A 14,790-nucleotide genomic window follows, 5' to 3' on the forward strand; every position below is an offset into this window, starting at 1 on the left:
TGCGGGTGCTTTCATCTGGCCTCCTGGGGAAGATGCTGATCCTTTTGGACTCAGGGTGTACCAGATGTGTGATTAGCCCCGAGATGGTAGAGAAATTGGGACTGAGATTGAGAACACTGAGGATACCCATAGCATTTTGCCAGCTGCATGGGTTGGTAACTGGAGGAGACCCAGCTCACTTTGTAACTGAACTGGTGGAGATGTGGATGGGAGACCACCAAGAAACACTGAGTTTCATTGTAGCCCCCAGAATGGAAAGATGCCTCTTGCTTAGATTAATCTGGCTCCAAAAATGGAACCCTCATGTGAATTGGAGGAAGGGGTTTTTATGAATCAGTCGACGAGGAAGGCGAAGAGCCCTCACAAAGCCAACAGCAGCAGGTGTTGCTGGGTAGAAGTGTGGGAGGGAGCAGGCAATCCCAACGCACCAAATGGCTTTCTGCCTTGTAGCAGCAGCCTCGCTCTCTCTCATTCACACACAGACAGACACACAGGTCTCTTCCCCCGCCCCCCAAGACAGCCACAACACAAGGTGTTTGGGGTCAGGGAGAAGGCAGGCAAGGTTTGGCAAAGAGCAAGAGAGGAGCGACGACCGGCTTACAACTTAGTGCTCACACCGCCCATCCTCCCCCGCCCAAAGTTCTGTTGGGTTAAAATAAATGAAGGGCAGGATCCAAGGGAAGGAGGACGCCTGCAGGTTGAAGCTGCAAAAGGGCCACAATTCTTTGAGCCATCTGCAGGAGCACAACAGATCAGCTGTTTTGTGGAGGTATGTGGGGCCTCCTGCTGCTTTTGCAGCCATAATCGCTGCGCTTCCAGCATGTTGAGTGTCCCACCAGAGGCAAAAATACTTTAGGTCATTAAAAGACAACATTAAAAGATGCGTATAGGTCTTTACCACGAGCAGCTGTGGGACACTCTGATCACTGCATGATTCATCTTGTACTTGTTTACAGACAAAGACTTAAAACTACAAAACCAACAATTAAATCAGTGAGGACTTGGACTGAGGAGGAAAAGCTAAAGCTACAGACTTGCCTTGATTGCACTGATTGGAATGTTTTCGAAGATACCTTTGCAGACCTACATGAGCTCATAGATACTGTAACATCATATGTCAGCTTCTGTGAAGATTTACGTGCAGGAACCTGTGAATATACAGTAACAGTAAACCTTGGTTCACAGCTAAACTTAAGCAGCTTCGATGTTCCAAAGAGGAAGCCTACAGAAAAGGTGATAGAATGCTGTACAATCAGGCCAGAAATGTATTAACAAGAGAGATCAAAGCAGCAAAAAGAAGCTACTCTGAAAAGTTAAGGAATCAGTTCTCAATAAATGAACCAGCAAACATGTGGAAAACTCTTAAAAATATCACCAGCTATGGCAAACCTCCTTCCCAGGCAGAAGGAAATCAATAATGACTTCTGGTGGCACCTCTATCGAAGGCAGATCGGAGTCTGCAATTGTGCACGGCTTCAATTCATGCTCTACCCATTGGAGGGTCCCAAACAGGACCAGAGCCACCTTGTAGGGGTGATGAGAAAGGGGGAGACTGCCTGCTGGATTGAGGGGAGCCACATCTCCCCTCCCTGGCTAGGAACACTACCTCTGAAGATGGGCTGTAGCAGTGGTTTAAAATGGCCACCATGGAGACGGAAGGCTAACCAGGAAATAAGGTTATGCTGGAGCGGTGAAGTAGTGAACAGTGTATGGACCAGGAGAAATATCAGGAAATTAAAAGGTAACCCTGGTATTAAAGGAAAGAGTTCTCACAAAAGATTGTAAAAGCAGCAACCTGAAAGTGACAGGAAAATTGGAAACTTAAGAAATTGGATTTTGGAAAAAAGTTAATTGGATGTGAAATAACTCAGAGAAAAATGCTTAACTATAACAGATTTGGAAACTGAATTGGACAATTATTCAGATTTTGGCACTAAGGCATTAAATGCTGGAATTTACTATATTAAAAAGAAATAACAGCTAATAATTGGGAATTAGCGAAGTTAATAAAAGCTTTAAAAAGCTGAAAAATAAAAGGTGGAAAGTAGAAATTGAATTAAGAGCACCATCTAATGGTAAAGGAAAAATTTCATTGACTTTATGGAAAGTATTTGGTCTATTTAAGATTGGAATGTGAAACGAAATAAGAGGAATTTTAATATAACAAAACCCCTGAAAAGTGGAATATTAAAATATCACAGTAATGGGATACTTGAAGATATTACCCCGGGACTGATTGGTGGTTTTGAAAAGGAGTTTGAAAAGGAGCAAATTGAATAGAACTGGAAAATAAAGACTTATAGATATTGACTGTAAACATTAAATTTAAAAAACGCTGGTTTAAATAAACTGCAGGATAATTGGATTGGATATACTAAAAAAGAAAAAGAAGGTGCACAAAATGAGTGGAATATATATGGAAATAAGTTTGGAACTGCAAAGCGTAAAGGATATGATGAAAAAAACCTTGGAAATATGGAGTACTATAATAGAAAAACTGGAAATGGCAACGCAAACTAAAGAAGAACAAAAAGAGCCAGATGGAGAGGAGTTAAACAAAGAAGAAATCAGCTTCAAAGAACAAGTGGAACAACGAACATTAAGACAGGACAAAAAAGGAGTTAAAATTAAGACTTTAAGGTTGGATGTGATAAACAAAGGGGGAACTAACTGGAAGGTTAAACGAAGGAAGAGGAAATTACAGAGGAAAGATCAAAAGAGGGAGGGGGACAAAACAAATAATTGGAGCAAGAAATGGAGGGAAATAACAGGGAAAAGAGGGGAAATTAAGAGAAAGGACCAAAAGATGATAGAAAATGGAAAGCAAGCTAAGATGAGGAGAAATTATATAGTCAGGAGGATTAGAAACGATGGTTAAAAGATGAGTAGGAAAAAGGATTCTGCATAGAAATGCACTGTGGTATTCAAGAATATAGATATAAAAAAGGGACTTCCGGTTTGAGCTTCTTCAGCGACAGACCGAGACCTCATCTCTGCGAGGCTTTGATCTGTGCTCACTGCTAGAGCGCCCCAAGCTGGCTGGTTTCAGGGCTAAGCCACCCCATAGAGGTGGTGAAGAGGGTGGAGACTGCCTGCAGGGTTGAGGAGAGCCACATCTCTTCTCCCCAGCTGGCCATTACTCCCTTTCCCGAAGGCAGTTGAAGCGGTGGTTAGAAATGGCCACCACAAAGAAGAACTCAACCGGAAAAGAATGTGCAGGAGGAAGACAAGAAGAGAAAGTTTTGGTTGACCGGGTCAAACAGCAAAAGCAACAAATAAGGTACCCTGGAATTGAAACTGCTAAAAAACAATAACATTGTTCCCTAAGAAGACTTTTAAGCTGCGAAGGAGAGAGAAAAGGGAAAAGATTTGGTTTTCTCCTATACTGACAGCTAAGAAACTTAAGCAAGGAATTGGAAAAAAATCCACTTTGACATCAATAGGCATTTAATGCTGAAAATAAAAAGTCAAAGGGATAATAAAGATTTCTGGATAATTAAAAGCTTTTGAAAACAGGAAAGGAGAGAAAAAGCATAAAAGGGCAGGATCTGGAAGGGAGGAGACTGCCTGGAATTAAAAAAGAACTTACAGCAAAATCTCAACAAGACTTCCAAAAGATACATTCTAACTGAAATATCGCAACAAAAAACCCAGGAAGAGAAAGTCGAAAAAGAAATAAGAAGATATAACTTGGGACTATCTGGATTACTTGATGATTTCTGGATTCTTGGTTATTGCTTTGAATGACTAAAATCAATCAGGTGGTTGTTTAAAACTGTTTAAAATGGCTCCACTTTTAGAAGAATTGAAAATGGAACTTAAAAAGTACAAAGAAGATGCACAAGAGAGAGGTTCTTTTGGCTTCGTATTTCAGTTTTTAGAAATGGAGATTTGGAATTTTGAGAAACAACAAGAAATGCCTGCAGAACAAGAAGATTGGGACAAAGAAGAAGCCATCTTTAATGAACAAGTAATCTTAGATGGGGGGAAAAATGGAAAGGGGGAAAGAGAATGAAAAGTTTAAGATTAGGAAAAACAACTCAAAAAAATAGAGTGAAAAATAAGTATAAAATCAGAAAGCAACAGAAGAGGGAAATGCAGAAGAGAGAATTAGAACTAGAGAGACAGAGGGGTAAAAAGGGGAGGGAGAAGATGAGAGGGAAGAAAGAAAGGAAAAGAAGTCATAAAGGACAGAAGCAAAATATAGAGAAACAGGGCCTATTTAGAGATAATGGGTGAAAACTTAATGGAAAAAGGGATTCTGAAAAGGTACATAATTTTAGAAAATATGAAACAATGTATGATTAAAATGTTTGATAAAATAGCTATTTTAATTCAGTAGAATGCTTGTCAATAAATAAATGTAACAAAAGGTATATTCAATGATTTATAAAACATATGTGAAGAGAAATAAGGGAAAAATTAATTATGGAGATTATATGTGTTTTTAAGGAAGTACGATATTTAATTGAAAAGAAGTGTTAAAGGTGTTAAGATAGAACTGAACTGGAATGGAATGAGGGTTTATAATTATATACATTTACAATCTTTCTTTTTTAAAAGAATATAGTGTGTATTATAAGAATGTACCAAGCAGAATTCGATTGGAAGTTATATATTATGTATTATATTGAAGGTCCTAAACTTAAGGTATATATTGAAGTTTAAATAAGAGTTGAATGGATGTAATTAAAAGATATAAAGGTGTCATATTCCAATTAGTAACTACAGGAGAAAATTTGTTTAATGAGAAAAGATAATATGAAATTGAAACAGAACAGACAAAAGTATAAATATGATTATTTGAATTGAGATGAGATAATCAAAATAAAATTGAGAAAATTAAAAGAGGGGAAAAACTATATAGAAAATGTAAAATAGTATAAGATATGGAATAGAATACAAAAAGGAGCATGAAATTGAGTTTTGTGTCTGTATAAAGAAGTTCAACCCGGGACCATGCTGTTTTCAAAAAAGATGTTTTACTTGTATTTTGTATGTGTGAAAACACGAATAAAACTTTATTAAAAAAAAAAGAATATAGATATAAAAATGAAGGGGATTGGAATCGATACTTTATTAAGAATTATTGTTAAACTATATATAAATTTAATTGGAATAGATATGGAAATAAGAATTTACTATATTAATTAATATTTAACAATGTCACGACTAAAGTGAATATGGAATATGAGAATTAAAATAGAAAGATTATTACTAGCTTTTATAATTAACTGAATGGAATAAAATGGGAAAAATAATGTTATCCAAATGTTTTTGAAATAAATATAAGAATTAGAATGTAATAGAGAAAAGGGAATACTGTTACGTTCGGCTGAGCTGAGCAGGAACTGAAGTCCATTCCCATTGGCTGAGCAGTCTGACAGCGAGCCATATAAAAGCGAGCTGTCAGACTGCGTCAGTTAATTGCTCATGCTTGCCAGCTGACTCGCAACAGTAATGGCTATTGCGGTTACCGCGGTTACAGTTATTCTTAAAGTACTTGTTACAGTTAATAGTTACTAGTTAATAAATGTTGATTTAGCCAAATCGTGGACGTCGTTTGTGCCTCACAAAACTGGTGACGAGGATGGGATCGACGCAGTGAAGGCACACAGAAATCTCAAGGAGTCGGAGCATGCAGTAAAGTTATTTCAGCCAGCTGATGAGATGTCCTCCACTCCAGCATTCCCGTGTTTCCACCCTACAACAAAGATGTGGTATTCCTACATTAACCGTTTTGAGTGTTTTTTAGATGCTGTGGATTTGGCGGACGTATCAAATCACAGAAAAAAAGCTTATTTCCTAAGCTTTTGTGGAGCAGCTGTCTTCGACACTGCTACCGCTTTATTGGCACCGCAATCAGTTAAAGAGGTTTCCTGGGAAGCCCTACAGGAAATCCTGAGTAACCATTATGCCCCCAAACTATCACAAATCGCTGGGCGGCACACTTTTCGGCAACGGGCACAAGCTGAGGGAGAGACCATCAGTATGTATATGGCTGCTCTCCGAATGGCTGCATTGCAATGTGGGTTTAAAGAATGGGCGTTGGTTCTTACCTGACACGCCATTTCTCTGGAGCGGTGAGGATCATCCAGAGAGTGGGAGGTGCTTCAGTCTACGTTGTTGAAGGCTGAGCTCAATCACTGAGGAACGCTCCGCCCTCCATCACGTGGCTCCCTTGCGTTCCCCAGTTTGCGTGAAGACGAAGGTGTAGAGAAGGACGTTGCTCTGCTCTTCCTATGCTAAAGAGGTCATTGGCCGAAACAAGGCCCCACCAGACGGTAAATTAAAAGGGTGGGGCTGGATGATCCTCACGGCTCCAGAGAAATGGCGTGTCAGGTAAGAACCAACGCCCATTCTCCTGAGAGCCGTTCGGATCATCCAGAGAGTGGGACATACCAAAGCTTGGCTGTCCTACGGGAGGGACCCCGTCTGGTCCTGCAATCTCCGAGGTTCCCTGAAGATTCGCTGGAGGACTCGCCTACCAAACGAAGCCTCCGCCCGAGGCAAAGGTGTCAATCTTATAGTGTCTAATGAAAGAGAGGGGATGCCCAAGTGGCTGCCCGACAAATATCAGAAATTGGAGCCTGGGTGGCCCAAGCCGCCGAGGTGGCTGCACTTCTGGTGGAGTGTGCTGTGATCCCCCTGGGTACCGGCAGTGCCTGGGACAAATAAGCCTTGGAAATGGTAGCCCTAATCCAGCGGCCGATGGTTGATGGGGACACTTTGTGGCCTAAAGATTTGGGCTGGAAGGAAAGGAAGAGAGATTCTGACCTCCGGAAGGGTTGGGTACGCTTAATGTAAATGCGTAGGGCCCGTCTTACATCCAGTGAGTGCCAAAGCTTCTCCCTTTCCCGCGAGGGATTGGGACAGAAGTTCGGGAGTGTGAGTTCCTGAGCCCTGTGAAAGGTCGAGTTAACTTTGGGCAGGAAGGTAGGGTCCGGTCGGAGGACCACCCGATCGGCATGGAATATGCAAAGGTCCTTCCTTACCGACAAGGCTGCTAACTCCGATATGCGGCGGGCCGAAGTAATAGCTACCAGGAATACCACTTTGAATGTTAGGAACTGGAGAGAGGCTTCCCTGAGGGGCTCAAAGGGTTGCTTAGTCAGGGACACCAGGACCTTGTTAAGGTCCCAGGTAGGGTATCGGTGTATGGTTGGGGGACACAGGTTAGTGGCCCCCCTGAGGAATGCCCGAATACGGGGGTGGTGGGAAAGGGAACCCAGGTTATCACAGTCAATGACTGTAGATAGAGCTGCGACCTGACGCCTCAGGGTGTTGGGGGAAAGCCCTTTCCTCAGGCCCTCTTGGAGAAACTCCAAGACCTGAGCTATGGAAGGTGACAGCGGGTTGACCTGGAGACTATGACACCACTTGCAGAATCCATTCCAAGTGGCGTTGTATATGCGGGTTGTTGAAGGCCGCCTGGCGGCTAAAATGGTATCAATAACCTGGTCAGAAAACCGTTCCTTCTTTAAGCGTTCCCACTCAACCTCCAAACGGCTAACTGGAGCCACTGAGGGTCTGGGTGTTGGAGGGGCCCCTGGGAGAGGGATATCCTGTTCGGGGGGATTCTCCAGGGAGGGGCCACCGATAAGTTGCGGAGGTCCGCATACCAGGGGCGCCTGGGCCAGAAGGGTGCCACTAGAATCAGCTCTGATGACCTGAATGTGTTTTACTGAAGGTTTGAAAAGAAACTACAGCCACCTATCTCTACAACTCCCATCTCAGACATACCAACAACAGCCAAACCTCCTACAACTGACCTCATCTCAGACACACCAACAACAGCCAAACCTCCCACAACTGACCCCAGATAGCAGTACCTGAACACACTTGTAAGTGGATCATAAGCTTCCTAACAGACAGGAAGCAGCAAGTGAAGCTAGGCAGAATCACATCTGACACCTATACAATTAGCACAGCTCCTCCCCCCCACCCCCGGGCTGTGTGCTTTTTCCACTTCTCCTTATATACCAATGACTGAATCTCAAACGATCCATCTGTTAAAATACTGAAGTTTGCAGATGATACAACAGTAATTGGTCTCATTCGAACAACGACCAATCCGCATACAGGCAGGAGGTACAACTTTCCTTGTGGTGCAACCGGAACAATCTGGAACTGAACACACTCAAAACCATAGAAATGGTGGTAGACTTTAGGAGAAAACCTCCCATAGTACCACCTCTTACAATATTAGACAACACAGTATCAACAGTAGAGACCTTCAAGTTTCTAGGTTCTATCATATCTCAAGACTTAAAATGGACATCTAACATCAAAAAAGTCATTAAAAAAGCACAACAAAGAATGTTCTTTCTGTGCCAACTCAGAAAGCTCAAACTGCCTAAGGAGCTGCTGATACAGTTCTACAGAGGAATTACTGAGTCTGTCATATGTACCTCTATAACTGTCTGGTTTAGTTGGCTGGTTTAGTTCTACAACCCAAAAAGACAGACACTGACTTCAGAGGATAATTAGGACTGCAGAAAAAACAATTACTACCAACTTGTCTTCCATCGAGGACCTGTATACTGCATGAGTCAAAAAGAGGGCTGTGAAAATATTTACAGACCCCTCACATCCTGGACATAAATTGTTTCAACTCCTATCCTCAAAACGACGCTATAGAGCCCTGCACACCAGAACAACTAGACTCAAGGACAGTTTCCTCCCGAATGTCATCACTATGCTAAACAAATAATTTCCTCAACACTGTCTAGCTATTTACTAAGTCTGCATTACTATTACTATTAATCCTCCCATCCTTCCTTTCACCCATCTCCTCCCATTCATGACTGTATGACTGTAACTTTGTTGCTTGTATCCTTACAATTTTTATTGACTGTTTCCTAATATGATTTGATTGCTTATTGTACCCTATGACTATTATTAAGTGTACCTTATGATTCTTGACAAATGTATCTTTTCTTTTATGTACACTGAGAGCATATGTATCAAGACAAATTCCTTGTGTGTCCAATCACACTTGGCCAATAAAAAATTCTCTACTTCTTGGAGACAGCAGCAGGAATGCACCTGCAGACCAGCTGTTTCACAGACCAAGCTGCTGGTAACATTGTTAGGCTAGGAGGTGCAAGGGGCCAGTCACCCTGCCTCCTGCCCCATGTGCGGAAAAGGAAGACACTCCCAAAAATAAGACCTAGCCATTTTTTTCGGGGGTCAAAAGAAAATAAGACCCACTCTTATTTTCGGGGAAACATGGTAGGCCACGAGTGGCTGCCTGTGTTGTTTCATGAAAAAAAAGGATGGATCTCTGGACTATAAAGAACTTAGTGCAGTGTGTGTGTAGAATGCTTATCTGCTGCCCCTAATGAAAGACATGATGGGTCATCTGGCCAAAGGAAAAAACTTTACTAAGCTGGACTTGAGAGAAGCTTACTGTCAGTGTGTGCTCCCTTCAAGATCCAAGAAAGAAATACTGACTCCATGAATTAGAGCAAAGTTCTCCTTTTACTGGAAATCAAAGTGGAAGCTACAGAGTATTTAAATAATATTAATATTATTAATAATAATAACCTAGTCTAAAACCTATCTAAAACATATAGTAAGTTAGATAGTTTAAAAATGCCACTATATACATAGGGCTAAATCATATATGCATTGTTTGATGCAAGACAATTATTGCCTTGGAAAAGAAACTGTTTCTCCATCTATTAGTCCTCATTTTAAGACACCTATAGCGTCTCCCTGATGGTAACAGTTCAAAATATGAATGACCAGGATGAGAATGCTCTGTGGAGATTTTTAGTGCTCCAGAGAGGAGTCTAGTCTCCACAATCTCTTCCAAAGAAGAAAGAGAGCAACCGATATTTTTTTGTGCTGTGTTTATAACTCTCTGGAGCATCTTCTTATCCACTGCAGAGCATCTAGCATACCACACCGTTACACAGTATGCCAAAATGTTCTCGATGGTAGAACAGTAAAAACTAACCAGCAACTACTCACCCAGACCACTCTTTTTCAGCAGCCTCAGAAAGTGCAGGCTGTTGGGCCTTCTTTGCAGTGGCCATAGTGTGGACCGACCAGGTAAGGTTGTCGGAAATATGAGTTCCTAGAAATTTAAACCTATGAACTCTTTCCACACAATCTCTATATATGTGCTATTAATTCCCAACTTAAACTTTCTCCTTATTTCTATTAGTTTTTAATATAATTACTGTATTGCAAGGTATTATGTCTCTATCCATGGTCTCTCAGCCTTTTTAGAAATTCATCATTTATTGAATTTTTGGTGATTCTTTTATATTTCTATGTGTCTTTCTAGCATTTTTGCCTCTGCCTTTATCTCCTCCTGCTGCATCTTTTGTATATCCATCCATAACCCTTTCATTGTTTTTGGAAAATCTTCCTTTTTTTCTCTATTTTATTATAAATTTTTAAGAGATTAAGGGATTGTCTATTTGGTTTTTAATATTTATTGTTACTGTCGTTTCAATGTTTTTATCTGCTTGTAACTTGTTTTTATCTTCTTGTAGTAAATTTTGCTTTGTCTTCTCTACCACTTCTTCTAATTTCTCACCTGTCTTCTGTGTATTATATTCATCTTTTCCCACCATTTATTGAGGGCCTTCTACTTTCACATCTTTATCTTTAAATATTCCCATCTTCTTATAATTCTTTGTCCCCATTTCTAACATTTCCTCATAGAACTTTATTATGTCCTGCTGGGTCATTTTGTACCAAGTTAATATACCCCTAATATCCCAATATCTAAAAACTCCAGAAAAAAATAAATTGTTAATAAAATTTGGTCAATCCCAAAATTGTTCCTCCAAGATCCCTAAATTTCTAGTGCAGTCCTGCTTTCTCTCTGTTGCCTGTTACTTCCTTGCCATCTTCTCTCTTTAGTGGACCGATTGTTTCCTTGATTTTTTTCTTGTTATTTATATGTTGGAAGAAACTTTTTTTATTATTTTTGACTTTTGTTGCAAGTCTTTGTTCGTTCTGAACCTTTGCTATCCTGACTTTGTCTTTGCAGATTCTGACTATCTGCTGATATTCTGCCTTAGTTGTATGTCCTTCTTTCCATTTTTTGTACTTTTCCTTTTTTTCTTTCAATTTGCCAAAGAGATCTTTGTGTAGCCATGCTGGTTTCTTCTTGGATTTCTTGTTTTTCTTTCTCAGTGGTATGAAGTTGAATACATAAGATGAATATGCATATGAAATTGTGTCTGTATGGAAATGTGATAACCCGGAACCATGCTGTACTCAAATAAGATGTTTTATTTGTTTTGTTAAAACTCAATAAAACTTTATTTTAAAAAATCAGAAAATAAAATACAGGCTGAATAGTCAAGACCTTGTTGATGATCCAAACTCTGTCAAGGACCTTGGCGTTCTTATCTCTAATGATCTAAATGCTAGAGGCCACTGTAATTATTCAGAGCCCTGGGCCTCTCATGGTAAATAAATAAACACACGGACACAATGTTTACTCAGGATGAAGGCACTTGAACAAAGGGCAGGTACCTCCTTTTATTAGGTTGCTTGCAAGCGTCATAGCAGGAACAAGGAAATTTTCCTTATAAGGTAATCTACATAATTATGCTAATGCAAAACTATACCATTGCTGGGGTCTTATCACCTCCACTCTTAGCCCTGCCCAATTACTTTCTTTTCCCATATAACTTTCCTTTCTTCAGCCAGTATTTTTCCACACAGTCAGCACTTTACCACATAGCAACATTAGACTGTCCATCCAGCACTTTTACAAGGTTGACCATTGCAACATTTAGCGTCCATTTATTAACAGTTGTACATTGCAACATCTCCTCTGTTTTTATTTTATTTGGAAAGTGATATATTAACACTGTCCTAATGGTGATTCTTGCTTGCCCCCTCCTCCTCCGAGTCTGAGGCTTGCAAGTGCATTAGGATGCATGTTTTGTCCTTACCAGCACTTTTGATGATTTCTTCTTCGTCTGAATCCGAGGAGAATGTTAACAGAGCTCGCTTTTCTTGTGTATGGGATATGAGAGTATTTACCTGTTTCTGAGTTCGTGACAGGTTGGAATCCAACTGGCTTAATCTGCGTTTTAAGAAGGCCAAAACTTTGCCCAAAATACAAGGGCCAATGGTACAGAGCACAAGTAGGAGAATAAGAGGACCAGCAATGGCAGATACTAAGGTGGTTAACCATGGGGAGAAGTTGAACAGACCCTGATACCATGTGTGTTGAGCCTCTCGTTCTCTTTGCCTTTCTTTTAGTCTCTTATCTAACTCTTTCATAGAATCTAAAACCACTCCTGAACTATCTGCATAAAAACAACATTCTTCTTTCAGTGCTGCACATAACCCACCCTGCTTGAGGAACAACAAATCTAAACCTCTTCTATTCTGTAAGACAACTTCAGATAAGGAGGTGAGGGAGTTTTGTAAAGCAACTATAGATTGTTCAATGTGGCGTAAGTCTGCATCTATGGTGGCGCTTAAGTGGCGAAAATGCTGATCAGAGGTAACAAGGCCAGCTATACCTGTGGCCGCCCAGAAGCCCCCAACCCCAGCAGAACAGCTAGTGTCAAAGCGGTTACTACTTCTCTTTTTGCCCTAAGGTTATATTGTCTAGGTTCTAGTAGAGAAACAAAATTTTCTGAGTCATATACATTCATTTTTGGAATCAATTGTACCTGAATACAAAAGGAATTTTGCTTGATTAAAGTATCCGCGCTGGCACAGGCTGTCAGTCCCGTGGAACATGCCCACATTGAAGCATCTCCAGGAATGAAGTATTGACCCTGGAGGCGTTTGTTTATATTGCCTCCTGTGGTGGTAAATACCTGGGTCCAATCCCCTATATTAAGGTCGAGTCGGTGAGCAGGTATGTACATATCACATAAGTACTTTCCCGTGGTGGCATTTAAACAAAATTGCGAGTAATTCTTAGGTATGTGGCCCAAACAGCAGCCTTGGCCTATTATGGAAGTGATAGTGATGGTGGTACTATCGTGCCATCTACATTGGGAGTCCGAGGTGTCATTTCTTATGGCTTGTGAGGATCCTACTGCTTCATAAAATGGCGGAGTGGGAGACAAACATAACCAACAATGCTTAGATATGAGAGTGTTGGAAGCATTTAGGACACTGTAAGAAGATTGAAGAAGTGGCAGCAAGGGATTAACTGTTGTTGGCAAAGGTTGTAGAAAGGAAGATTTAATTTCCTTGGCACTTGGTCCCACAGGACCAGAGGAGGGTATGTGTACTTGTCGTTGTATGTAAAAAATGTTGCCAGAATCATACCCCGCGGTGTCATACACTCTTCCTCCCCACTTTACTCCAGTAATCCATAATGTAGATGCTTTCCCTTTTGCAGTGAATCTCACAGTGACCATGTTGCAACGGGCACCTGGTGGTCCCCCTTCCCTAGCGCAAGGCATTTGCTCCCTTGAACGAGAAAGGGTGATTAAGTCATTTTTGTAGGAGGGCTCCACCAGATGTGACCAGTGGACACACAGCTCCAGGATTTGCAAAAGTAGTCCGATAGGCCACCACAAGTGTGTTGATGGTTTGGAGAAATGTCGTGACCTGGGCAGACATAAAGGCGGAATTTTTTCACTACTTCTGGGCTTGGTTGTGGAGTCCCCCGTCCTTTTTTTGTATATGCTGTTCTGCCCACGATCATTTCAGCGAAGTCAAATTGTAAGTGTGGGAAATAAGTGTCAATTTTGGCATAGTTGTATGTTGAATTCAATACCTATCCATATGCGTCCTTGATGATCCATGTGATGTTGTATGGCCTATGGGCGTTAAAGCTGGTGGATGTTCCATCAGTCCAGCGGCGAACAGCCAAGCAGGAAGAAGAAGAGTGTTATCATCTTTTTCGGATGATGGCTCCGCTGGTTGTGGACGGTGATATGGGCGGACACACCTTGCAGGAACCCAGAGAGTTCTGTCAGGAAGTTGGACTGCTGCGTAGCCTCGACCCCAGGTGAAGAGACCAGCAGGGCCCTTCCAAGTAGGGTCTGGCAGTTGGCGGTAGTATACCTGTGGTTTGGGAGAATCAGGGGAAGGGGGGGAGGAAAAATGTCGCTCCGCTGCCGTCATAGCAGGGGTGCTGGAGAGATTGAGGAAGTTGAGAGTATAAAGACAGAGATTAAAAGTGTCTTGCATCGCCGGGAGGCTAAGGGTTCTTTTCCCTTTGATCAAATGTCGTTCTAACGCTGTTTTTAGCGTTAAGTTGGTTCTCTCTATCAGGGCTTGTCCTTGACTATTAGCTGTGCTAGTGTATGCAGGGTCATTATCTGTTTTTATTTCATTTGGGCGTCCCAACGATGCAAAGGTGCGAATACAATGATTGATGACATGTTTGGAGGCTTCTCCCCTTTGAGGGGTTGCCATTATGAACCCTGAATAGGTGTCAATAGACACGTGAAGGTATTTCCAAGGGGCGAAAGGTGAGAATTGAGTGACATCCATTTGCCATGTCTCACAAGCCTCTACGCCCCTGGGATTAGTCCCCTGAGGAAGGGTTTTTGCTTGCAAACTGCAAGTGGGGCATTGTTGTATAATTGCAGTTGCTTCTTCCAAAGAAATACCAAATTGTTTAACCAGAGCCTTTTTGTTTTGATGAAAATAACTATGACTTTCCCCTGCTGTTAGAGGGGAAGGTTGAGGCATCTTAATACTGATGGAAAGTACTTTACAAGCAGTATCAGCTACCTGGTTCCCTTCTGAAAGGAAACCTGGGAGATGTTGATGACTACGTATGTGGGCTACAAATAGAGGATGGGTCCTAGATTGAATGAGCATTTGCAGCTGAAG

This window comes from Notechis scutatus, chromosome 4 (assembly GCF_049901735.1).
Source record: "Notechis scutatus isolate UNSWTSFEM ecotype Mainland chromosome 4, rNotScu1.2, whole genome shotgun sequence".
Taxonomy (NCBI): domain Eukaryota; kingdom Metazoa; phylum Chordata; class Lepidosauria; order Squamata; family Elapidae; genus Notechis; species Notechis scutatus.